The sequence below is a fragment of the Eleutherodactylus coqui genome, chromosome 4 (assembly GCF_035609145.1).
Source record: "Eleutherodactylus coqui strain aEleCoq1 chromosome 4, aEleCoq1.hap1, whole genome shotgun sequence".
NCBI classification, from domain to species: Eukaryota; Metazoa; Chordata; class Amphibia; order Anura; family Eleutherodactylidae; genus Eleutherodactylus; species Eleutherodactylus coqui.
The window spans coordinates 9,978,865-10,004,791 of NC_089840.1; the positions used below are offsets into that span (position 1 = coordinate 9,978,865).

The 25,927-nt window shown below is 52.3% G+C and overlaps 1 protein-coding gene across 5 annotated transcripts in view; it reads right to left on the reverse strand.

The window, feature by feature from the left end:
* The window catches only part of TIAM1 (TIAM Rac1 associated GEF 1), a 285,262-nt gene that overhangs the window by 178,320 nt on the left and 81,015 nt on the right, over positions 1-25,927 (reverse strand). For all 5 annotated transcript variants that reach the window (XM_066599058.1, XM_066599055.1, XM_066599062.1 and 2 more), the window contains one exon: positions 8,919-8,956. The gene's annotated coding sequence lies outside the window, so the exon portion shown is untranslated. The remainder of the gene's footprint in view (positions 1-8,918; positions 8,957-25,927) is intronic.

Genomic DNA, 25,927 nt, shown 5'->3' on the forward strand with positions numbered 1-25,927 from the left:
TGTACTGACCCCTGATATATTATACATAGTTATTAGAGTGCCCCCTTGTCACAGTCCTGGGTATAATAGATGATGGAGAGATCTCTCTACTGACCCGTGATATATTATACATAGTTATTAGAGCGCCCCCTTGTTACAGTCCTGGGTATAATAGATGATGGGAGAAATCTCTGTACTGACCCCTGATATATTATACATAGTTATTAGAGCGCCTCCTTGTTACAGTCCTGGGTATAATAGATGATGGGAGAGATCTCTGTACTGACCCCTGATATATCTGTACATAGTTATTAGAGCGCCTCCTTGTTACAGTCCTGGGTATAATAGATGATGGGAGAGATCTCTGTACTGACCCCTGATATATCTGTACATAGTTATTAGAGCGCCTCCTTGTTACAGTCCTGGGTATAATAGATGATGGGAGAGATCTCTGTACTGACCCCTGATATATCTGTACATAGTTATTAGACCGCCCCCTCCCTTTTAATCCGCCCGGCCCATCGTGTTTTGCTCACAGGATTGTTTTTCATTTGGAGGTGGGTAGATCCGCTTTAGCAGGGACGCCCATACTGTGGAGCGCCCCTAGACTGACGCCTCAGGGGGGCAGAGGGTTGCCATCTGGTCTAATTATTTAACATTAATGACTGTTAAATAAGTTGTCACCTATGAGCCGGCCGGGCGGCAACCCATCAGACATTTCCCTCATTCAGCCAATATCTGCCAGCAACAGTCATCGTTGAGTCTGCGACCCCTCAGCTCTCCCCCGGCATCTGCGTGCAGGGCTGCGTGTATGCTGCGCAAACGCCAGGGGCTCAACAATGGCGGCTGCCGGCAGACCAGGGCTGCAGGGCAAGCTAAATGCCTACTAGGTTGCCACTCGGCTGGAGGTCCAGTGACACTATTACTACTGCGGTCACCAAAAGGGGGTTGCTAGCACTACTGGGGCCACTATGGCGGACGTTATTGCTACGGGGGCCACTGTGGGGAAGGTCACTATTACTACTGGGGTCTTTACAGGATACACTTACTATTGGGGCCACCACTACTCAGTCACCTCAGACAAGTCTCACTGGCTCAAGCATATGTTGGGTATCTGGTGTATTGGTGCTTTCAAATTAGTTTTTTTTTTTGGGAGGGGGGGGAGGTTTGGGGAGCTGCGCCATTTCACACTTGGTCTCAGGCAGCATGCAGGTTTGGGGCCCGCCGCCCTGCGGGTCAGTTTCCTGTCTTGGCTCTTACCTTCCTGCGATCGGCTGTCTCTTTACATTCGGGGTAACACAGCCCAGCGGGTCTCCCTCCGCTGGCACAGGCTTTCATCACCTGTTGATACATTACATGGCATCACCCAACCAGATCCGTGCCTCGCTCCATAGCTGCGTCATCCAACCGTCACCTAGCAACCAGAAGATTGTTCTGCCGTTTATACACCAAAATAACTACAGAACAAAATGTGCCACATCGCGGGTTTGCAAATTCCCTGACTATTCGAGGATTTCACCAACCAGGACAAACTGCTTACGGGCATTTAGATGAGCGATACTGCAGAGCGCCCCCGGCAGGTCATGAATGATGAGGAGGGGCGCGGTGCTTGGCATCCAAGAACAGCAACGTCTGCTGGAGGCGAGTGATCAGCCCAACGACGGGCGCCGAGAAGCGGGTCTCCCCCAACGACGGGCGCCGAGAAGCGGGGTCTCCCCCAACGACGGGCGCCGAGAAGCGGGGTCTCCCCCAACGACGGGCGCCGAGAAGCGGGGTCTCCCCCAACGACGGGCGCCGAGAAGCGGGGTCTCCCCCAACGACCGGCGCCGAGAAGCGGGGTCTCCCCCAACGACCGGCGCCGAGAAGCGGGGTCTCCCCCAACGACCGGCGCCGAGAAGCGGGGTCTCCCCCAACGACCGGCGCCGAGAAGCGGGGTCTCCCCCAACGACCGGCGCCGAGAAGCGGGGTCTCCCCCAACGACCGGCGCCGAGAAGCGGGGTCTCCCCCAACGACCGGCGCCGAGAAGCGGGGTCTCCCCCAACGACCGGCGCCGAGAAGCGGGGTCTCCCCCAACGACCGGCGCCGAGAAGCGGGGTCTCCCCCAACGACCGGCGCCGAGAAGCGGGGTCTCCCCCAACGACCGGCGCCGAGAAGCGGGGTCTCCCCCAACGACCGGCGCCGAGAAGCGGGGTCTCCCCCAACGACCGGCGCCGAGAAGCGGGGTCTCCCCCAACGACCGGCGCCGAGAAGCGGGGTCTCCCCCAACGACCGGCGCCGAGAAGCGGGGTCTCCCCCAACGACCGGCGCCGAGAAGCGGGGTCTCCCCCAACGACCGGCGCCGAGAAGCGGGGTCTCCCCCAACGACCGGCGCCGAGAAGCGGGGTCTTCCCCAACGACCGGCGCCGAGAAGCGGGGTCTTCCCCAACGACCGGCGCCGAGAAGCGGGGTCTTCCCCAACGACCGGCGCCGAGAAGCGGGGTCTTCCCCAACGACCGGCGCCGAGAAGCGGGGTCTTCCCCAACGACCGGCGCCGAGAAGCGGGGTCTTCCCCAACGACCGGCGCCGAGAAGCGGGGTCTTCCCCAACGACCGGCGCCGAGAAGCGGGGTCTTCCCCAACGACCGGCGCCGAGAAGCGGGGTCTTCCCCAACGACCGGCGCCGAGAAGCGGGGTCTTCCCCAACGACCGGCGCCGAGAAGCGGGGTCTTCCCCAACGACCGGCGCCGAGAAGCGGGGTCTTCCCCAACGACCGGCGCCGAGAAGCGGGGTCTTCCCCAACGACCGGCGCCGAGAAGCGGGGTCTTCCCCAACGACCGGCGCCGAGAAGCGGGGTCTTCCCCAACGACCGGCGCCGAGAAGCGGGGTCTTCCCCAACGACCGGCGCCGAGAAGCGGGGTCTTCCCCAACGACCGGCGCCGAGAAGCGGGGTCTTCCCCAACGACCGGCGCCGAGAAGCGGGGTCTTCCCCAACGACCGGCGCCGAGAAGCGGGGTCTTCCCCAACGACCGGCGCCGAGAAGCGGGTCTTCCCCAACGACGGGCGCCGAGAAGCGGGTCTCCCCCAACGACGGGGGCCGAGAAGCGGGTCTCCCCCAACGACGGGGGCCGAGAAGCGGGTCTCCCCCAACGACGGGGGCCGAGAAGCGGGTCTCCCCCAACGACGGGCACCGAGAAGCGGGTCTCCCGCAACAACGTAGGGCAAGAAGGGTAAGGGCCAACCGCTCAGCCATTAAGAAGCTCAGAGCCCGCGTTCTCCTCACCGGCCGCAGCGGGATTAGGGCTTCTACGTCCTTCTTGTTATGGGAAGAGACGCAGAGAGGAAACTGACTTCGGTCTTTGGAAGCCGCCATATTGGAGCTTTCAACAAAATCGCGCATTCATCGTCTTTGCGCCAAGGATTACAAGTCTTGCTACGATGACATTACTGCTATCTCGATCCAAGGGCCACCAGTAGACTGTTAAGGGCCCGTTCCCTTCGGAGCGGCAGTGAAACGCTGGTGGAAGCGGATGACAGAACGGATTTCTGTTTTGTAAAAGCAGGAAAACCTCATAAAGCCTCCGGGAATCCGCTGTAGTCATCGCGACGACCCGGAATATAAGCGTTCATATACTTATACCACAAGGTTAACCCTTCGTGTCGCCCAGCAAAAAAATATTTAAATACGTTTTATGTTCTCCAAATTGGTTCCTATGAAAACTAGAACCCGAGCGGCAGAATACGAGGCGCCAGACGGCCAAAAGTGACGGGAAAAAGGTAACAGTAATGACCGACGGACGATGAAAGAGGACCGATGTACTGGTTCTTGAGGCTGAAACTGTCACTACGGGATTAAAAATGGACTTATGGCGACTTCTTTGCGCAAATATTTACATGATACAAATCTAAATTGATTTACATTTACACTGATTTATGGTAATTGCAGAAGACGTCTCCAGGAGGGTTTTCCCAATTGTAATATGACAGTTTGCGGATTAAAGGCAAAGAGCCATCAGAGAGCGACCCAAATGTAGAAATGACGGTTTTAATTGGAAAAAAAAACATTGAAAAAAAAATCTGCAATCCTGCAGTTCTCACACTGACCAGTAGGCCTAGTATTTAACACTTCAAGTTCTGTAGAGAAAACATAACATCAGTCATCTCATCATCATCACCGGCAGGATTACACTGAGAGGTGACACTTCTATATAGATAACACAGGATCCACCATTCCCAACAGGTGAGGTCACAGCTCACCTCCTCCCCTCCCTGCACACAGACTATTATTAGGCTTAATAGCCAAACACTTCCTGCTCTGTAGAGAAAACGTCTCAGCTGTCATTTCATTATCATCACAGGCAGGATTACACTGAGAGGTGACATTTATATACAGATAACACAGGATCCACTGTTCACAATAGTCACAGCTCACCTCCTCTCCTCTCTGCACAGGCAGGATTACACTGAGAGGCGACACATATAGAGAACATATGATCCACCGTTCACAATAGTATTGCAGTTTTGATGTTTCCTTTCTAGCCTCCGGCATGGCAGCTCTGGGTGATAACCCATTGGCAGCCCCTAATCATGCTGCGGGGTTTGCTGATGTTTAGTTGCTCTGTCAACTTCGACAGTGGCATCTAAAAAATAGTTAAACTGCCATGATCAGAGCCAACTGTGATTGCGTCAATTACCGGCGGTTGCAGCTGTCAGATACAGCTGATAGCTGCCGGTATGGAGCGGCACACTTCAGGAGCGCAGGACGTTTGTATGAGTTGGGCGGTCCTGAAGGGGTTAACGAGGTTGTCCAAGTCTCCACTATTGATGAACCAGAGAAGGGCTATAGAGATGAACCACAGACAGAGCATTGGTTGGGGGCAGATTCTGGGGGGGGGGGGGGGGGGGGGGGAGGGGGGGACAGACTGCCTTGGAAAAAGATAAATAAGTTGCCCCCCGCAGCACAGAGGGACGCAGCACTATATATAATGTGACGTATCTGGCGGGTCGGGCCGTCATTAGCTTTGGGCAATGTCATGATTGAAGCAGACACATGTAGGTCACAGGGGGGCCGGAGACAGGGGCATAAATATATCCCGAACGATGTATCTCCACTTCCATATTGGTGACCCGCGTCCTGGTAAGACTGACTAGAATATATGGTGGAACTATGTGTTGTGTGTCCACAGACGTCAGCGGGCACACGACTGCTAAAGCCAGAAGTGGCGAAGCAAACGGGAGGCATCCCGGGGCTTCAACACCGAAGTTCATACAGAAGAGTCTGATAACGCCAATGGGAAGCTGGAGGACCTTCTAGGTGACCCCCGGTGGTAATGGTGACCATTCTGAGCAGCTAATGTGATTGCAGAAGTCAAACATCGATCCGCTGGGGGCAATAAAAGTCTACGAAGGCTTTTATGCAGATATTTCGCAGGTTGAGGGGTGTACACATTTTTTGTGCCCCCTGTCTCTGGATGACAGACAATGAAACAGTTGGAGCTGCTGGCGCTTGTCGGACGATCAGACGCTCCTCTCTACTGGTGGTCTGTAGGGGGCGTCCTAAGCCCGGTCACCTTGTGTGCCCTCATCCACTGGTCCCAACACCCCCTAACAATCTGGACAGATGCTCCTCTCTACTGGTGGTCTGTAGGGGGTCCTGAGCCCAGTCACCTTGTGTGCCCCCATCCACTGGTCCCAACACCCCCCAACAATCTGGACAGATGCTCCTCTCTACTGGTCTGTAGGGGGCGTCCTAAGCCTGGTCACCTTGTGTGTCCTCATCCACTGGTCCCAACACCCCCCAACAGTCTGGACAGATGCTCCTCTCTACTGGTGGTCTGTAGGGGACGTCCTAAGCCCGGTCATCTTGTGTGCCTTCATCTACTGGTCCCAACACCCCCTAACAGTCTGGTCTGGGGGCCGGTGGGGGACAATTCATGGATACGACCATCCAGCTTCTCACATCCCAGTAATGCGCCCCCCTCTGGTAACGGGGTGAAATCTCTTCTCTGCGTCGTAGAGGCGTCTAGTGGCCAACAAGCTCCACACAAGCTGAAGAAGAGGCCACTGCGCACAAGGAGCCTCCGAGAGCCTCTTATAGGTCAAGGGGGGGGAACCACTTTTAGGGCCTCCGGTGACAAGACCGTTCATCTAATCACCACAACTCTCATCATTACAGATCTGTCTGAGATGGAACCGCAGGACGAGTTGTACAGGAAATCGACACCTTCTTCTGGCTGCTGGATTCTTTGACGAAGAGTATATATTCTATTCCATTATAGGTCTACATATATAAACCCTCTCATGTGAGATAAGTACCGGAGGTCTATGCGATGCTGAGCACATGGTGATCCGTCCCAGCCGTCCCCGTGGGCTCGCATTCTATTTCCCATCTGTCACACTATAATGCAGATTTTCCACAGCAGGAAAGTTTGCATCAAAACCTCAACAAGATAAAAAAGCATCAAAGTCCCCGTGGGTGTCCGTCTGCATGAGGATCTCTTCAATGAAAGGGTGAAGCTGCGGATCCACCTCACCATATACACCAATGGCATGGATCCTGATGCATTTATTGCCCGCGCCGACATCACAGACGTGCGGTTACACCTACACCAATATGGCGGTCTCCAATAACAACTGTATTCTCTCAGGCCTGCATCACGGGCCCCTAAGCCAGCCAGCCCCCCGGAGCCGTAGTCTGCTGATGGCGGCCACCTTCTGGCTCCGCTTCATGGCCCTTACAGACGGGCCGAGGATCTCACGATTCTCGTTCGGCCGGTTTAGACTGTGCAGCCCTCGGGCCCTTACCATGCAGGGCTTCACGTTACTATGTAAAAGACGGACCAATCAGAGTGTGAACGGCACGATAAGCCCCCCAGAGTCGGCGCTGGTTAGAATGCCGGCCGGAACAAGCGAGAACGTCACAATCCTCGTCTTCAGTCATTCTGCCGCGTTTAAACTGAATGATAATCGTTCCGTCTACGTGGGGCATTAGTCGTGTCGTAAAGCCTCTCGATAGCATGGACACGGACTTCTAGGGAAGTCGCCTTCCAACAGGTGGCGCTGTGGAGGTACTTCTCCATCCCTACTTGGGATGTGGCGCACACTACAGCTTACATAACCCATGCATCCTGCTACGATGTAACTAAAGCATCCCATGCCAGAGTTACATAACCGCCGCACGCAGGACCGCCGATTCATTCCAGCACAATGCTATAGCTGGGGGCCTTCAATAGCGAGCGGCGCGGTAACGGTATGACGCTAGATTACACAACGTAGAAGTAACGTGCTGCTGAAATGGAGAATACTATAAAAACAGCAAAAATAAGTAACAAAGCAACGTATTATACAAAAGAGAGAAAAACAACAAAACACTGAACATTCTAAACTCCTAAATAGTCGGAAGCCAATTATCCGGCTCGGAGAAAGCTGCGGGAACAGAGAAGTGAGTGGGCGGACCTACAAGCTGAAGGCTCAGTATCTGTCAGCGAGACGCTCGGATCTTTCTGCACTTCTACAGCGATAGTCGTTATGTGATGCAGCTGATACTTGCAGCAGGGAAATACATCTGTTCCTGGGAAAGCCGAGTACGGATCTGACCGGCGCTACCATCTAAGAGCAGACCCGTCATCACCTGAACTAAGTCTACGGGACGGGGGCTGAGGGGTCCGGGGGCTACTTTTTATTATTACCCAGCTCCCCATTCTCTTGCTGTCAGCCCTTAAAGTTGGCAGGCGGTCCGCGCATCGGGCTCCTCTCTGCAGTTAGGGGGCGCACACACTGTCCTCTATTGGGGGGAACCGACTGCAGAGATGAGTCCAACACACGGACCACCGGCTGACCGCGAGGGAACGGCGAGCCAAATAAGGATAAAAAGTACACCCGACTCCTCGGCCCGGGTCCTAGAAGCACACGTGACTCATAGGTGTCGAAAGGTTCCCTTTTAAGGAGTTGTACCAAGATCCCACAGGACATCCACAGGACAGGGCAAAATCTGTTGATCGTGGGGATCTCACCAATGAGAAAGGGGATAACTTTCAATCTTGGTACAACCTATTTAAAGGGGCTATGCCAAGATGAAAAGTTAGCCCTTACCCTGTGGAGGGCACATTGCTGCTCCATTTATTTCAATGGGAGCAGCGGTAGCTGGCAGACACTTGTGCCAAGCATACATGTGCCAGGAGAGGTCAATCACAAGACAAGGCGTGGGGTTCAGAAGCATGAGAAGAGAGCCAGGACCAGTAAGTGTGCGGCCCACCCATCAGACCGGCGGCAGGGAATTCGCAGACAGCCCCCTTGGCTGAAAAACTGCCAACTGCTGATATCGAAGGACTGGCGGTAGTGTAAGCTCCTGGGACGGCGGGCTTACACTGCTCTGATCGGCGCCCCCTAGGCTCAGGTTCAGTTTGTGGGGTTGGGTTATACTGACAGACTTCTTTTAAAGGGGTTGTACCAAAATTTGACTTCTCACCTATCCATAGGATAAAAGTCTGATCAGTGGGGTCTCACTGCTGACACCCCACTCATCCTGAGAGAGGGGGTCCTGTGTCCCGTCCCCCTGTAAGGAGGAAACTGAATGGAGCGGCGCAGCGCCATTCATCTTTAATGGGAGAATGTTTGTACTCCGCTACTTCCGTCAGCGCCACTGAAATGAATGGAGCGGGGCCGAGTATGTACGATCAGTGCTCCATTCTGCAGGGGGTGCAGCGAGTTCGCAGTGACAAGGAGAGCGGGACACAAGACCTCCTGTTCTCAGAGTCGGTGGGGGGCTCAGTGATGAACCCCTTCTCCGCCAGACTTTTTATCAACTGTCCTATGGATAGGTGATAAGTCAACTTTGGTAGAACAGCTTGAAGCAGAAACTCCCATTGGCACATGAGCCCCGCACATCATCCACAGCCGACTGCAATACCCTACAACTCTACAAGCTCATCCATGTAAATTATTAATGGCGGCCTTATTACTTACAGGTCCGCGGACTCCAGGCGCAGCGCAGCGTGTAGGACCTGAAAGACAAGACACTAATTAATATTTCAGATGGCGGCCTCGAACTATATACAAAGTATCTATGTTACGACATTCTGCACATCGCCTGATTTACAAGATACCGATCCCCGCGACAGCAGCGTCCTAACGAACGGGACCACCGACACCAATCCCTCGGGCCTCTCCGCTCATAAAACAACATTCTTGTAAAAGCAAATCAATAAATGGAAGTAACTCTCTGGGAAAGTGCCCCTCTTGTCCACAGGCTGCATCTGGCACTGCAACAAGACGACAACACAGAGCTGCAATGCCAGACACAACCTATAGGCAAGAGTGGCGCCGTTTCTTGAAAGCCGTTCTCTGGGCTGGTGTGCTTGCGCACTCAACTGATTTCTGCAAGAAGCAAATGGCTCTGTTCTCACTATCGTGGCCAGGCTTGGTATCAATGCACTCTGGGCACTGTGGAAATAGGACCCGGAACGGGCAGATCACATGGGCATCAGCACACAAGACCAACAAACAGGTAATATAACTGCTCTTTATGGTACCAGGGCAAGATTTTGTCCCCCGAAACTGGAGGGTCACTTTAAAGGGGTTCTCTCACCGTAGCAAAGACGGCTGTTCATAGGATACGTGACAAGTGTCTAAATGCCGAGGGTCTCGGTATCCTCAACGAATGGAGCTCCAGTCACGTATGTGCGCTACTGTCTCAATCATCTCTATGGGACTGCTGGAGCCCAATAGTCAGTGAAGGGGAGCGGTAGTGCATGCAGATGGTAGGGGGGAATCAGTTTTCATGATTGGTGGGGTGCCAGGGATGATTTCTGCAGGATGCAGACAGCTCCGTTCTTCTAGTAGTGGAGACGCTTGGTATTGCAGGACAAGTTACCAATGAAACGAATGGAAACTTGTCCTGTAATTCCTAGGTCTGGCCACCATTGCAAGAAGGGAGGTGCGTACTTCCTGCAGAAATTGGCTTGGTGCACAAGTGTTCTGGCTTCGTGAATAGCTGATTGGCAGGGGTCCTGGATGCAGACCCCAGCAGATATAATATTGATGACCTTTCCTAAGGATAAGCCATCAATAGTTTTATAACTGGACAACCCCTCGAGCTTCTTGCCTAATGCACAAGACAAAGCTGGGTGCAGACATCTATATGAGGCCAGTATGGTATAAAGGCTACAAATGTCCCATTTCAAAGCTCCTCGGTGCCCACCATCACACATCTATCCCGCATCGGTGCCCACCATCACACATCTACCCCGCATCGGTGCCCACCATCACACATCTACCCCGCATCGGTGCCCACCATCACACATCTATCCCGCATCGGTGCCCACCATCACACATCTATCCCGCATCGGTGCCCACCATCACACATCTATCCCGCATCGGTGCCCACCATCACACATCTATCCCGCATCGGTGCCCACCATCACACATCTATCCCGCATCGGTGCCCACCATCACACATCTATCCCGCATCGGTGCCCACCATCACACATCTATCCCGCATCGGTGCCCACCATCACACATCTATCCCGCATCGGTGCCCACCATCACACATCTATCCCGCATCGGTGCCCACCATCACACATCTATCCCACATCGCTTCATAGAGTCACCTTTCACAAAGTACTAAAACTAGAGCCAGATGTGAAACATTCCCCGACGGAGGCGAGATCACAAGGAGGAAGATCTCCTGCTCCTCCTACACCATAAATCTCACCGGGACGAGGCGCACAGGATGGGGGTTACTGACAAAGACAAAACGGAAAAACGCTTTCACAGCTGTTGTGATCCAGGTTACAGGAGGAGGACATTAAAAATGGATGGTGCCGGCACACAGGAAAGACGCGCAACAAGCCGGAGCGAGCGCCGCGCACAACATGAGACCGGGGAAAAGAGACCCGCAACAAGCCGAAGCGAGCGCCGCGCACAACATGAGACCGGGGAAAAGAGACCCGCAACAAGCCGAAGCGAGCGCCGCGCACAACATGAGACCGGGGAAAAGAGACCCGCAACAAGCCGAAGCGAGCGCCGCGCACAACATGAGACCGGGGAAAAGAGAAGCGCAACAAGCCAGAGCGAGCGCCGCGCACAACATGAGACCAGGGAAGAGAGACACGCAACAAGCCGGAGCGAGCGCCGCGCACAACATGAGACCGGGTAAAAGAGACCCACAACAAGCCGGAGCGAGCGCCGCGCACAACATGAGACCAGGGAAAAGAGACCCGCAACAAGCCGAAGCGAGCGCCGCGCACAACATGAGACCGGGAAAAGAGACCCGCAACAAGCCGAAGCGAGCGCCGCGCACAACATGAGACCGGGGAAAAGAGACCCGCAACAAGCCGAAGCGAGCGCCGCGCACAACATGAGACCGGGGAAAAGAGACCCGCAACAAGCCGAAGCGAGCGCCGCGCACAACATGAGACCGGGAAAGAGAGACCCGCAACAAGCCGGAGCGAGCGCCGCGCACAACATGAGACCGGGGAAGAGAGACACGCAACAAGCCGGAGCGAGCGCCGCGCACAACATGAGACCGGGGAAGAGAGACACGCAACAGGCCGGAACGAGTGCCGCGCACAACATGAGACCGGGGAAGAGAGACACGCAACAAGCCGGAGCGAGCGCCGCGCACAACATGAGACCGGGGAAGATAGACACGCAACAGGCCGGAACGAGCACCGCGCACAACATGAGACCGGAGAAAAGAGACACGCAACAAGCCGGAGCGAGCGCCGCACACAACATGAGACCGGGGAAAAGAGACGCGCAACAAGCCGGAGCGAGCGCCGCGCACAACATGAGACCGGGGAAGAGAGACACGCAACAGGCCGGAACGAGTGCCGCGCACAACATGAGACCGGGGAAGAGAGACACGCAACAAGCCGGAGCGAGCGCCGCGCACAACATGAGACCGAGGAAAAGAGACACGCAACAAGCCGGAGCGAGCGCCGCGCACAACATGAGACCGGAGAAAAGAGACACGCAACAAGCCGGAGCGAGCGCCGCGCACAACATGAGACCGGGGAAGAGAGACACGCAACAGGCCGGAACGAGTGCCGCGCACAACATGAGACCGGGGAAGAGAGACACGCAACAAGCCGGAGCGAGCGCCGCACACAACATGAGACCGGGGAAAAGAGACGCGCAACAAGCCGGAGCGAGCGCCGCGCACAACATGAGACCGGGGAAGAGAGACACGCAACAAGCCGGAGCGAGCGCCGCGCACAACATGAGACCGGGGAAGAGAGACACGCAACAAGCCGGAGCGAGCGCCGCGCACAACATGAGACCGGGGAAGAGAGACCCGCAACAAGCCGGAGCGAGCGCCGCACACAACATGAGACCGGGGAAGAGAGACACGCAACAGGCCGGAACGAGTGCCGCGCACAACATGAGACCGGGGAAAAGAGACGCGCAACAAGCCGGAGCGAGCGCCGCGCACAACATGAGACCGGGGAAGAGAGACACGCAACAGGCCGGAACGAGTGCCGCGCACAACATGAGACCGGGGAAAAGAGACGCGCAACAAGCCGGAGCGAGCGCCGCGCACAACATGAGACCGGGGAAGAGAGACACGCAACAGGCCGGAGCGAGCGCCGCGCACAACACGAGACCGGGGAAAAGAGACGCGCAACAAGCCGGAACGAGTGCCGCGCACAACATGAGACCGGGGGAAGAAAGACACGCAACAAGCCGGAGCGAGCGCCGCACACAACATGAGACCGGGGAAAAGAGACGCGCAACAAGCCGGAGCGAGCGCCGCGCACAACATGAGACCGGGGAAAAGAGACGCACAACAAGCCGGGGCGAGCGCCGCGCACTACATGAGAGCGGGGAAAAGAGACGCGCAACAAGCCGGAGCGAGCGCCGCGCACAACATGAGACCGAGGAAAAGAGACACGCAACAAGCCGGAGCGAGCGCCGCGCACAACATGAGACCGGAGAAAAGAGACACGCAACAAGCCGGAGCGAGCGCCGCGCACAACATGAGACCGGGGAAGAGAGACACGCAACAGGCCGGAACGAGTGCCGCGCACAACATGAGACCGGGGAAGAGAGACACGCAACAAGCCGGAGCGAGCGCCGCACACAACATGAGACCGGGGAAAAGAGACGCGCAACAAGCCGGAGCGAGCGCCGCGCACAACATGAGACCGGGGAAGAGAGACACGCAACAAGCCGGAGCGAGCGCCGCGCACAACATGAGACCGGGGAAGAGAGACACGCAACAAGCCGGAGCGAGCGCCGCGCACAACATGAGACCGGGGAAGAGAGACACGCAACAGGCCGGAACGAGTGCCGCGCACAACATGAGACCGGGGAAGAGAGACACGCAACAGGCCGGAACGAGTGCCGCGCACAACATGAGACCGGGGAAAAGAGACGCGCAACAAGCCGGAGCGAGCGCCGCGCACAACATGAGACCGGGGAAGAGAGACACGCAACAGGCCGGAACGAGTGCCGCGCACAACATGAGACCGGGGAAAAGAGACGCGCAACAAGCCGGAGCGAGCGCCGCGCACAACATGAGACCGGGGAAGAGAGACACGCAACAGGCCGGAACGAGTGCCGCGCACAACATGAGACCGGGGAAGAGAGACACGCAACAAGCCGGAGCGAGCGCCGCACACAACATGAGACCGGGGAAAAGAGACGCGCAACAAGCCGGAGCGAGCGCCGCGCACAACATGAGACCGGGGAAGAGAGACACGCAACAAGCCGAAGCGAGCGCCGCGCACAACATGAGACCGGGGAAGAGAGACACGCAACAGGCCGGAACGAGTGCCGCGCACAACATGAGACCGGGGAAGAGAGACACGCAACAGGCCGGAACGAGTGCCGCGCACAACATGAGACCGGGGAAAAGAGACGCGCAACAAGCCGGAGCGAGCGCCGCGCACAACATGAGACCGGGGAAGAGAGACACGCAACAGGCCGGAACGAGTGCCGCGCACAACATGAGACCGGGGAAAAGAGACGCGCAACAAGCCGGAGCGAGCGCCGCGCACAACATGAGACCGGGGAAGAGAGACACGCAACAGGCCGGAGCGAGCGCCGCGCACAACACGAGACCGGGGAAAAGAGACGCGCAACAAGCCGGAACGAGTGCCGCGCACAACATGAGACCGGGGGAAGAAAGACACGCAACAAGCCGGAGCGAGCGCCGCGCACAACATGAGACCGGGGAAAAGGGACGTGCAACAAGCCGGAGCGAACGCCGCGCACAACATGAGACCGGGGAAAAGACGCACAACAAGCCGGAGCGAGCGCCGCGCACAACATGAGACCGGGAAAAGAGACGCGCAACAAGCCGGGGCGAGCGCTGCGCACAACATGAGACCGGGGAAAAGAGCAGGAGCCCGTAAGAACCCGGCAGGGGGCTCTGTCCAAGAGGACTACATGTCCCACTGCTACCAGCTCCATCATCTGCATTTACTTCTTCTACGCCGCCAATTACAAGTCAACAGAAAGAGATAAATTGATAAGAAATGGTTTATCGAGGGCTGATGGACTGAACGGCTCCTTTATCAGATGCCCGTGACCCTGGATAGCGGCATAAAATCACGTGACTAGTTTTCCGCGGATCAGTTTCAGTGTAAATCCACATTAGATGGAAGATCCAGCGATCGGAGCGACTTCCAACGAGGCCGGTCATCGGTGCGAGACTAGCCGGGGTCTCACTGCCGACCACGGGGGGTTTCTCGTGTAACGGTGTGGAGAGTATACCGAGAATGGCGCGATGGAGGAAGATCATCAAGGTCAGTGGAACAACTATTCATTGGGAGCCTCATGATGGGGTTTCCATGAGCATGTAGCCTCACATAAGCCTGACATCTCAATGCCAAGTGTGGGCTGCAGTGATGTAAAGCACAGTAATGAATCACGCTTCACCCATCCACATACAGGTAGTGACCCGTTGGCATCTTGACCCTCGTATACCGCCGTATCGAGCCAGAAATAGCTTTCAGGGAACACTTGTGTCTCAGCGGCCTTAAGGTTGTCGGGTTAGAATAGGATTTTGTAAAACCAAAGCCAAAAAAGGTTAAAAGAATCAGGGTACTCGCTCATCCTCAGCCCCAGGGATCCAGCGCTGCAGCCCCAGGGTTCTCAGACAGAGGATGTCAGGTGACCACTGCCTACCAATCAGAGGCCACAGCGTCACTGCTTGGAACTCCAGATCTGGCGTATGGCGGACCCAGCTGGAGCCAAACAGACCCCATTAACTAGAATGACGACAGTCCGGCTTCTGGTCTGCAAGGAGAAGCTTTCCTGGACAACATAGCACAGGATGCGGCGCCATTTTGTTCGGAGTTTCATGCAAGATCTGTGCTGGAGGTTCGGAATGGAGCATTCGAGGCAGATGCGAGCCTAGCCTTAATGGGGTTGGCGGGTTGTAAATTATTGCTGACCTTTTCATAGTATAGCCCATGAATAATAGATTTGTGGGGGTCTCTCACCCGGGACTCCCCACTGATCAGCTGCCCTAGTGCACTGATTTCTGCAGAAAGCAAACAGCTCTGTTCTCACTGCAGTGGCCAGCCTTGGTACTGCAGGCCATGTCCCCATTGAATTAAAGGGGTTGTCCCGCACCGAAACGGGTTTTTATTTTTTTTTTTTTAACCCCCCCGTTCGGCACGAGACAACCCCGATGCAGGGGTTAAAAAAACAAACCGCTCAGCGCTTACCTGAATCCCGGCGGTCCGGCGTCTTCATACTTACCTGCTGAAGATGGCCGCCGGGGTCTGCTCCCTCCGTGGACCGCAGCTCTTCTGTGCGGTCCATTGCCGATTCCAGCCTCCTGATTGGCTGGAATCGGCACGTGACGGGGCGGAGCTACACGAAGGCGGCATTCTGCACGAGCGGCTCCATTGAAGAGAGCAGAAGACCCGGACTGCGCAAGCGCGGCTAATTTGGCCATCGGAGGGCGAAAATTAGTCGGCTCCATGGGAACGAGGACGCCAGCAACGGAGCAGGTAAGTATAAAACTTTTTATAACTTCTGTATGGCTCATAATTAATGCACAATGTACATTACAAAGTGCATTAATATGGCCATACAGAAGTGTATAGACCCACTTGCTGCCGCGGGACAACCCCTTTAACTCCCTCCCGCTCCTGGACGTACCTGGTACGTCATGGCAGCCTGGTACTTCCCGCAACATGACGTACCTGGTACGTCCTGGAGATAACACGGGATCACATGTGATCCCGCGCTATCCCGCAGCGGGAGCTGGCTGTCAGTCACAGCCGGCGTCTCGCTGCAGCAGCGGGGGGACATCGGAGATGCGCCCGCCGCTGTTAACCCCTTCCCTGCCGCGATCTAAGTAGATCGCGGCAGGGAAAGAGTTCACAGAGGGATCGCGATCCCTGTGTGTCTCCGGCCGGAACTCGCGATGTTATCGCGAGAGCCCGGCCTGTCACCATGGCAACAGGGCGCCAGACACTGGCGTCCTGTATTGCCTGTGCCTATAATCGCTGTACAAGCGATAAGGCATGGCAGAGCAGTAGCTCTGCCATGCCTTATGACAGCGATCATAGGCACAGTGATGTAAGTCCCTCAGAGGGACTCAAATAGTATAAAAAAAAAGAAAAGAAAAGTGTAAAAAAAAGAAAAATGTAAAAAAAAAAAATGTAAAAAACCCCTTTTTTATGCTTTTTCTAATATTAGCATAAAAAAAGGGAAAAAAAACTAAAACCCCACATATTGGGTATTGACGCGTCCGTAACGACGTGTACAAAAAGTTGAACACGCTTTTTATTTTGTACGACAAAAAGCGTAAAAAAAAACGCTAAAAAACAGAGGCAAAATGCTAATTTTTAGCATTTTGCCTCACAAAAAATGCAATAAAAGTGATCAAAAAAGCCGTACATTTCCCAAAATGGTACCAATAAAAACTACAGCTCGTCTCGCAAAAAATAAGCCCTTAAAGAGCTCCGTACATAGAAAAATAAAAAAGTTACAGGACTTTGAATGCAGCTATAGAGAAAAAAAAAAGATTTCCAAAAAAAGGGGGTTTTATTGCAAAAAAGTGTAAAAACCTAAAAAAAAAATATAACAATTTTGGTATCGTTGTTACCGTACCGACCCGCAGAAAAAATTTAGTGTGTCATTTATGCTGCATGATTAACGCTGTTAAAAAAAAAAAAAAAAAAATCTATGGCAGAATTGATGCGTTTTCTCTCCCTGTTATCATTAAAAAAAAATTTAAAAAAAATTTACGATATTGTCTATATACCCAAAAGTGGCACCAATAAAAACTACAGATCGCCACACAAAAAACAAGCCCTTACACGGCCGCGTCCACGAAAAAATAAAAAAGTTATGGCTTTTGAAAAATGGAGATGGAAAAATACCAAAAAAAAATCGCTTGGTCCTCAACGCCAAAATAGGCCATGTCATTAAGGGGTTAAATGGTATTACAGAAAAAGTTCAATGGTAACATGGCCTGCAATACTGCAAAGGAGCTTTCTGCGCACCGACCCAGAGAATAGCTGATGGAGATCCCGGATGGCAGACCCCCACTTTACTACTGACGCCCTATCGTGAGGATAGGCCATTAATATTTTACACCTGGACAACCCCTTTGACTCTATTTCTACTTTAAGTCTGCAGCAAATACGCCCCATGTAAAGGCACGCCAACGTCACGGGGAGGACCTCAATAGGAAGTCTACAGAGGACCCTCTAAGACGGCCACTTTAGGTCAAGCTTCATATCCTGTGCCGATGGGATGTCACACACACCGACTCCGGCAAGGACACCTCCTCCAATCCACAGAAAGACATGAAGCCATCAAACAGCCTCCACAAGACCCAACCTGTGACTGGAGAAGTCCTCTGGGCTCTCCGAAGACATCAAGAAGCCACAGAAGAGTAGGAAGCTCATCCAGAATGCACAATTACCTTTAATGAGGAGCCTAGAAGTTTTACAAGCAGCTATTTTAGGAAGTATCTTCTGGCAGCGAGGAGCCGCTCCTCCCAGACGTCTTCCAACTGTTTGAAGAACTGAGAAGACAACGCACATTCCGGTTCTTTGCCTCTGGCCATCCCCGCAGACATGTTCCTCCTGAATGTGTGGCCTCCGAGTGTTCTGCATTTGGTAATCTCCCCTATATTACTTTCACTGCACCCCTCCCCCGACGATCAAAGATCACAGGTGTTTAATTAATACTCAAGAAGTTTCCCAACTTGCAGAACATCGCCTGCTTGCAAGAAACATTCAAGGTTGCTCTGCTAAAGAAATTGTGCTGCGAGGCCAAAAATCAATAATTCACATTCCTTGCCAGGCATCAGTTTACAGAAGGCGTTGGAGGTGTGAAGCTGCGGTGGGTTCAGCGATGCATCTGCGGCATACATGCTGTTCCTTAGGGAGAGCACCCAAGGCCACCCATGCTCCTCTGGGAAATTTATGCAAATCTAAAGATGGAATAATGCTTCTGCAGCGCCACCTATTGGAAAGAAGAATTCCTGCAAGTCAGTTAGAATCTTTATACAAGCCTTGTAACAATGACTAGGAATAGGAGCCGAAGCCAGAGTCTTGTCCAGAAAGGAAAGCTATGCCATACACAGACAGACTGTTTCATGGGTTTTGCCTCCCATCAGTCTGCAGTCCGACATTTACTTGCAGAAAAGCTGCCTTCCAATAGGTGGTGCTGCAGAGGTAATGTGGCATTTATAAGTCTCATTAGATGCCCTCTCCAATGGTAAACCACACCCCTCCCACCCCAATGGGAAACCACACCCCTCCCACCCCAATGGGAAACCACACCCCTCCCACCCCAATGGGAAACCACACCCCTCCCACCCCACATCACCGGCCGCACATACCCAAGTCAGCAACCTGCTGTATATGGATGAGGGACAATCGCCCCAAAACCGTCCATCTGTAGAGAAAATTCTGGCTTTGGCGCATATTCCCAGTCATTACAAGGCTTGTTAAAAGGTCTGACACTGACTTGCAGGACCACCACCTTCCAATAGGTAGCGCCGTAGGGGCCTTGTTCCATCTTCCCATTTGGCTATTCCTTAAAATGCCCTTATCAGCCATTCTTTTCCCGTTTAGAAGGATTTTTCTAATAACTTGATAAAACCAGAACTTCGTGGTGATTAGGCCCTTGGTCCTGACCCCATGCTGAACGCGGTCACTGACCATACAGACTTCCATCGCTCCTTGTAGAAGAGGTCACAGAGCAGCCACGCTGCAAAGCCAACAAGCTCTGCAGTACAACCACCTGCAGTAACGGTTTCTGGCCACATAGTGGCAGCACACCAACCGCTACAACTAGATTCCCCTTTGCGTTGGGGTGTCCGTTCTTCTATTCCATCATGGGGCAGCAAAAAGGAAAGCTTGATCTGACCCAAGATGGCAATGAATGGCAGCAGATGGAGCGTTGACTAGACGGGTCTGTCCAGCCTTCATCAGGAAACACTTCCCCAGACAATAGCACCGCATAGTGTACGTACGGATGGCCCTACCCCGGGGGCTCCCAGTAGAGATGTGAACAGTCTAAGGGGCCTTTTACAAACAGTAATGTCCTCCAGTAGATGATCCACAAGAACGGCACTTGGCTACCGAGCCTGAAGATGACCGAGTCCATCAGTGGAAGAACGATACTTAATAGGATTGTTCTTGCCCGATTATCAGACGGATCATTATTCTCCACTCACGACCCCCGACAGGTCATGTTCTCAGGATATCCTATAGAGAACGCCTGCTAGGTACTGGCAATACTGCTATCAGCTGTGTAATACTGAGGAGATCCTGAAGACCTGACCTGCTGGGGTCACGAGGACTGGAGGTGGGGAAGCACTGCTTTACATGAACCGATTCAGAAGACATGGGGGGCGAACAGTCGTAGATTATCCTCCATACCTTTCAGGATAGTCGGCAGCATGTCCACCATTCATACGGCCAATGAATGAATGTTTCTTCATTCACTCGGCTGACTGGGAGCCGCTGCACATCGGCCAATACTCAGGCAGAAAACATTTGGGTGAACATTGAGCCATGGCCTTTAGTCTCTTTCATTGAAATAAAGAAGTGCAACCACCGTGTTTATGGGGCTCTGGGCCCGCGATCCGATGCATTGCTGATGCATCCAGTGTCCAGCCAGCGGGTACCAGCGTCCAGCCAGCGGGTACCAGCGTCCAGCCAGCGGGTACCAGCGTCTATACCGTCACGCAACCCCATTTCTGCCAAAATTACACTTATAAAAATATACCGGAAGGAGCCACTAAAAGAACTCTGTATGAGTTGGTCCAGGAGAGAAAGGGTGCCTCTACAGGTTACTCATGAGGCACCTGGGAGGTTTTTGGTGAAAGTGGTGGGTATGTCACTCCTAAAGAGCTGATGAGCATCCCTCAGGCAGAGCATGGAGCTCCTGGGGTTCTGCCACCCCGTCTGTGAGAGAAGAGATGCCTACACTGTAATACAAGAGTGGGTAATGGGCTGAGACTTATGGTGACTGGCACCAGGCCTGTGAGGAAGTGCCAAGTTTGACATATAGTTAGTGGCCATATGGCCAGGGCTTGTTTACTGTCAAAGTGCAAAGTGCTGTTAACCTTTGCTGTGATGGAAAGAAAGTGGCAGGTGGCAGATAAAGTCCATTCCGGTTGTCATGAGCGTTCCTGAGTGCGACACCAACCATCTGGTGTGGAGAAGATGGCGATCCTAGGTTGGGACTAATCACCTAGCGACACACTACATGCAGGTACGTAGGGGTCTGCATAGTATATAGGACAGTATATCTATATAACAGACCATCCACTCTATAAAAGCTCATCGGGATTTTCCATCCCATTATTCTAAGTAGCGGAGCGGCTGTACACTGAGGTCGGGACATAGTATAGACTATCGCTGAACAAACTATCGATTACTGGAAAATATCGGTGAAAAACTATCGATATATCGACTTTTTAAAATGCTGTATAAAGATAAACCAGGCCCGGGGTTAATAAAGCAACAAAAAATATAGTTTTCTTAAACTTTAAAAACTGTTGAATTTATTATTAACTTCTAACTATTAATAACAGGAAACTAGATTGAAGGTACAAATGAGAAGAAATTACAGATGAAACTTCTAATTACAATGAGGTCTATGAAGAGAGGTTTGTTATCATCGGCCCCAATAATCGTTATCTAATGAGCCAACAAACAGACTGAAGGTCCTGCCAGCGACAAGGAGGCCAGAACCCGCTGGAGCTGATGGGATGTGAGCGTGATCTGTGTGTTTGTGGGGCTGCGGGCCCTGCATTTTTTCAAGTTGCCGCTGAGGGACCAACGGTCTCCATGGCAACTTGTAAACAATGCAGGGCCTGGTAACGCGAACGCAGAGCCCCGATCGCAATAATGATTATTTTATCATATGATATCTTTTCTATGGGCGCTGCGTTCGCGTTAGATGCTGAACACACGACATGTCACGTCTCCTTTTCTGGACGCGACCTTCCTGCATTCAGCGCAGTCCTCCATCTTTCATTTAGACAGCATTGCCCACAGCCATGGCGTTAGATGCAAGCGTTCAGAGCCTTGTCTAACGCCATGAAGAAACATGTGGCGGAGGGGCCGAAGACCCCACTGTCTGAGAGTCGTTCTGCCTGGAGCAAACCCTATTGGTGACAAAGTCACCTGACACTTTCCAGAAGTTTCTAGGACTTGTTTATAAGATCATTAGTGCCGCGAGCAAAACTACACCCTGTACAACACAAAGGAAAGAAAGAACATCTGGTCACTGGACCGTAAGACATCGATATTACATCGCTTTAAACTATCGATGTTACCGATATATCGGACATAGCAATATCGATGAAAAGTATCGCCAAAGCATTAGCCATATATCTATATTCTGATATTTCGGTTTTCGATGTCCCAACCTTCCTGCACACCGGCTCACAAACAGGAGGGGCAGTTAGAGCTCCGAGTCTCTGCGTCACACAACCAGAGACCTCTATTAGGGCAGTAAGCCCGTCCGCTGACACGGCCGTTTCCGACATCACCGATCCTCTTGTGCGAACAGCGGCTGAAAGAACCGTAATTATAAGGTCTATAAACATTAAACACGACATGGACAGAAAATCACAGCCGATGGGGCCAAACCGGGAGGGAAACTTCATACTCCACAAGACTCCAATGCTGACAGGAGAGAGGATCTGACTGCGGGGGTAATAAGTCACAGGAGGGGGGGGGGGATCTCAGGACGTTTGCAGGGGTGATTAAAGGAACAGCAGTTCTGGGAGGTAAACCAAAGCCTCTTTGTGGAAAACACGTATGAGAGGCGCCATACAGGGGGCGACCGGAAAGTGAAAGGATTTTTAAATTTTCATTTTTAAGCAGCTGATTTGCCATTTTTCCTTTTTGTCGCCCGTTGTGACAAGGAACCATCCGGTACAGGCCAAATGCTGCAAAGAACTGCGGTACAAAGTGACAGGGACATGAAGGAGGAACAGCTTGGTGGGGATCCCAAGCAGCCGATCCCTACTGGTCAACAACCATAAAGTCCCAGGGAACCCTTTACTGCCTTGTGTAAGTATCACCGCTGTTCTGGAATTGTATTCATTAACATGCTGAAATCTACTACACAAGGGGTTAAGCCCAGAGAAAACCAGGAGGCCAAGTCATTCTACTTAAGGCTGCCTATCCACGGGTGATGATCTGCCGGCGGATCAGGCAAGTAAAGCTTTCCATATGTTGCTATGGAAAGCGCAGCGCCGGCGTCCACGAGTGGCGTATCACAGCGATTCTCGGGGGATCTAAATCGCGGCATGCCACAATTCTCCGCGGTGAGCCTATTTGTTAGATAAGCGCTCATTTGCTGCCATTTGCACCGTTTCATGTCTAAGTTCTTTTTCAAGTGCTCGTCCCCATTTTTTGCTGTGTTCAATCCAATTTCAGGGAGGGAGCATGTTACAAGTCTAGCATTCTGCCAGTAGTTCACTGTCCTGACTTCCTTGATCTTACTTCCCATGCTGCAATGCCAAATCAGCAGGAAGGCAGTATCTGAACGCCCACCCCTAAGCATTACCAGGACTTCCAGGCATTTAGAGACATTCTGGCCAAACAGGTAGTAAACCCACTAGAATGTGTATATCATGTGCACTCAGACACGTACCCACATGCTGTAGCAGCAAGACAGGGGACTGGAGATCTTTATCACAGTGTCTGCAGATCTGTCATCCTGCAGCCAGTAAGTGCACTATGTTACTATGGAAACGTCCGTGTCCTTGTTACAATGGAAGCTCTTTATCGATACAGCATGGATTGCAAAGAAGCTGGAAGGGAGACCCCTAGTGGCAGCCACTTCAAACATGACTTACAGCGATAAAGCAACATTTTTAATACAAATGTATTCCAGAAATGCTGAAACTAACACAGAAGCTAGGGCCCTTTTACACGAGCCGATGTCCGACCTGAACGTTTGTTGACCTCAGTTATCGGCTCGCGTAAATGGGTGAACAATCAGCTGACAAACAAGCAAAGGTTAATTTGTAGCCGGATCAGGTCTTTTAGGAGAGCATAAAACTGCTAGTTAGTCGGCGGCATCATTTCCCTAGTAGCAATAATCACTCAACCTTTCTGCCACATAAGACACCCGTATTATAAATGGCGCTAGGGTAGATTTGGCAAAGGTGTTCAGGAGCTTGCACCCAATTTCTGCAGTTCTCCAATACTCGCCCCTCCGGTCAGCAGATCTGGAGACATACAGGAGGAGGCAGCACTTTACCCGCTTACCTCCAGGGCATCTTATTGCAATGCTGTTGCAAAACATTTGAGCGCCAATACAGCAACCTCATCGGCAAGAGGACAGCATTATCTCCCCGCGCTGTAAATTGGCCCCCTTAGGACAGCAGCTCCTTATACACAAACTATATTTACTCCATGTGCAGAAGTTGTGTAACCGATGCCGAGAGATGCCACGGATAAACAAACAGGGGCAGCGGCGGTGGCATCTCCCAGGTATTACATGCAATGTCAACATGTGTGCCTTAATTAACAGCGCTGAGCATGTGTTTAACCCCTCCACCTCCACAGCAATTACCATAAAGCAAAACACAACTCAGTGAACGTCTTAATGAGAGGGGAAGATATAAGGAAATAATGGCTGGCTCCCCGCAAGACCAGCGCCGATCTAAGACCTGGAGGCGAAATACAAACTACACAACAACGCAAAACAACTTCATTAGGAGGCCAAAATGGTTTTGTTTATCAGTTTATATACAGATAATTAGTGTATAAAGTTGAGTGACTTTGCAAATACATTACTTATCCTGTACTGCTCCTGAGTTACATCCTGTATTATACTGCAGAGCTGCACTCACTATTCTGCTGGTGGAGTCACTGTGTATATACATTACTTATCCTGTACTGACCCTGAGTTGCATCCTGTATTATACTGCAGAGCTGCACTCACTATTCTGCTGGTGGAGTCACTGTGTACATACATTACTTATCCTGTACTGATCCTGAGTTACATCCTGTATTATACTCCAGAGCTGCACTCACTATTCTGCTGGTGGAGTCACTGTGCACATACAATACTTATCCTGTACTGCTCCTGAGTTATATTTTGTATTATACTCCAGAGCTGCACTCACTATTCTGCTGGTGGAGTCACTGTGTACATACATTACTTATCCTGTACTGATCCTGAGTTACATCCTGTATTATACTCCACAGCTGCACTCACTATTCTGCTGGTGGAGTCACTGTGTACATACATTACTTATCCTGTACTGCTCCTGAGTTACATCCTGTATTACACTCCAGAGCTGCACTCACTATTCTGCTGGTGGAGTCACTGTGCACATACAATACTTATCCTGTACTGATCCTGAGTTACATCCTGTATTCTACTCCAGAGCTGCACTCACTATTCTGCTGGTGGAGTCACTGTGTACATACACAACGTATCCTGTACTGATCCTGAGTTACATCCTGTATTATACCCCAGAGCTGCACTCACTATTCTGCTTGTGGAGCCCCTGTGTACATACATTACTTATCCTATACTGCTCCTGAGTTACATCCTGTATTATACTCCAGAGCTGCACTCACTATTCTGCTGGTGGAGTCACTGTGTACATACACTACTTATCCTGAACTGATCCTGAGTTGAAAGCCTTTTACCAGTCCCAATATCACACAAGAACGGTCATTTGTCGCCTCATTTCACAGGTCGCATCTTTCGTATGGCAGAAGAAAAAAAAAAAATGGCTGCCGATGTGAACTGAGGAAGTGTCAACAAATTCTCGTGCGGAGGGACAAACAATCCCCCACAGACAGTGAGCTGGTCTGTGTAGATGAACGCCGACTGCCTTCATTGGTGTTTGTTATGTGGCCCAATGGTGCTGTCTTTAAAGGAGCCTTACGGACTGGATTATAATCTAGAGCTGCATTCTTAATTCTGCTGTAGCCGCAGACACCTGAAAGCTTAACTGCTCTGGTAATGAGCCCTTGTACATTACATGAATCTAGCCAAACCCCCAATTTTAGCGGGTTCGATTGTTCCACCAGTCTTTTGATGGCGGATCGAGAAATGAAGAAATCAGGCATATTGGATTTCCACATGCTGAACCCTTTCATCCCAGAGCAGGTAAGTAGCTTCCAGGCGGCGGCGGCAATGTAACTCACTCAGCCCATGGAAACAACCAACCCTCCTCTGAAAGAGCCACAGTTGGTATAATTACTGCAAATGGTCACCTTAGAATGTCCTGCACCAGATGAATGCAGAGAGACTGTAAATCACACAACACACCATTCAAGACTGCTGGGCGACTTCAGCTCTGAAGCTGGTGAAATAGTAAATGCAGCTGTGGACGAGAACACATTCTGTAACGTAAGATTGAATATTCAGGGTGAGTAAACGCTAGCGGGGACTGATAGACGACATGAGCCGCTTCCTTCCCACGTGAAAAAAACTGTTAAACGGCCCCAGAAAAAATCTCCACCAAAAAAAAAAAAAAAAAGAAAACAGTCTCCATAGCGAGA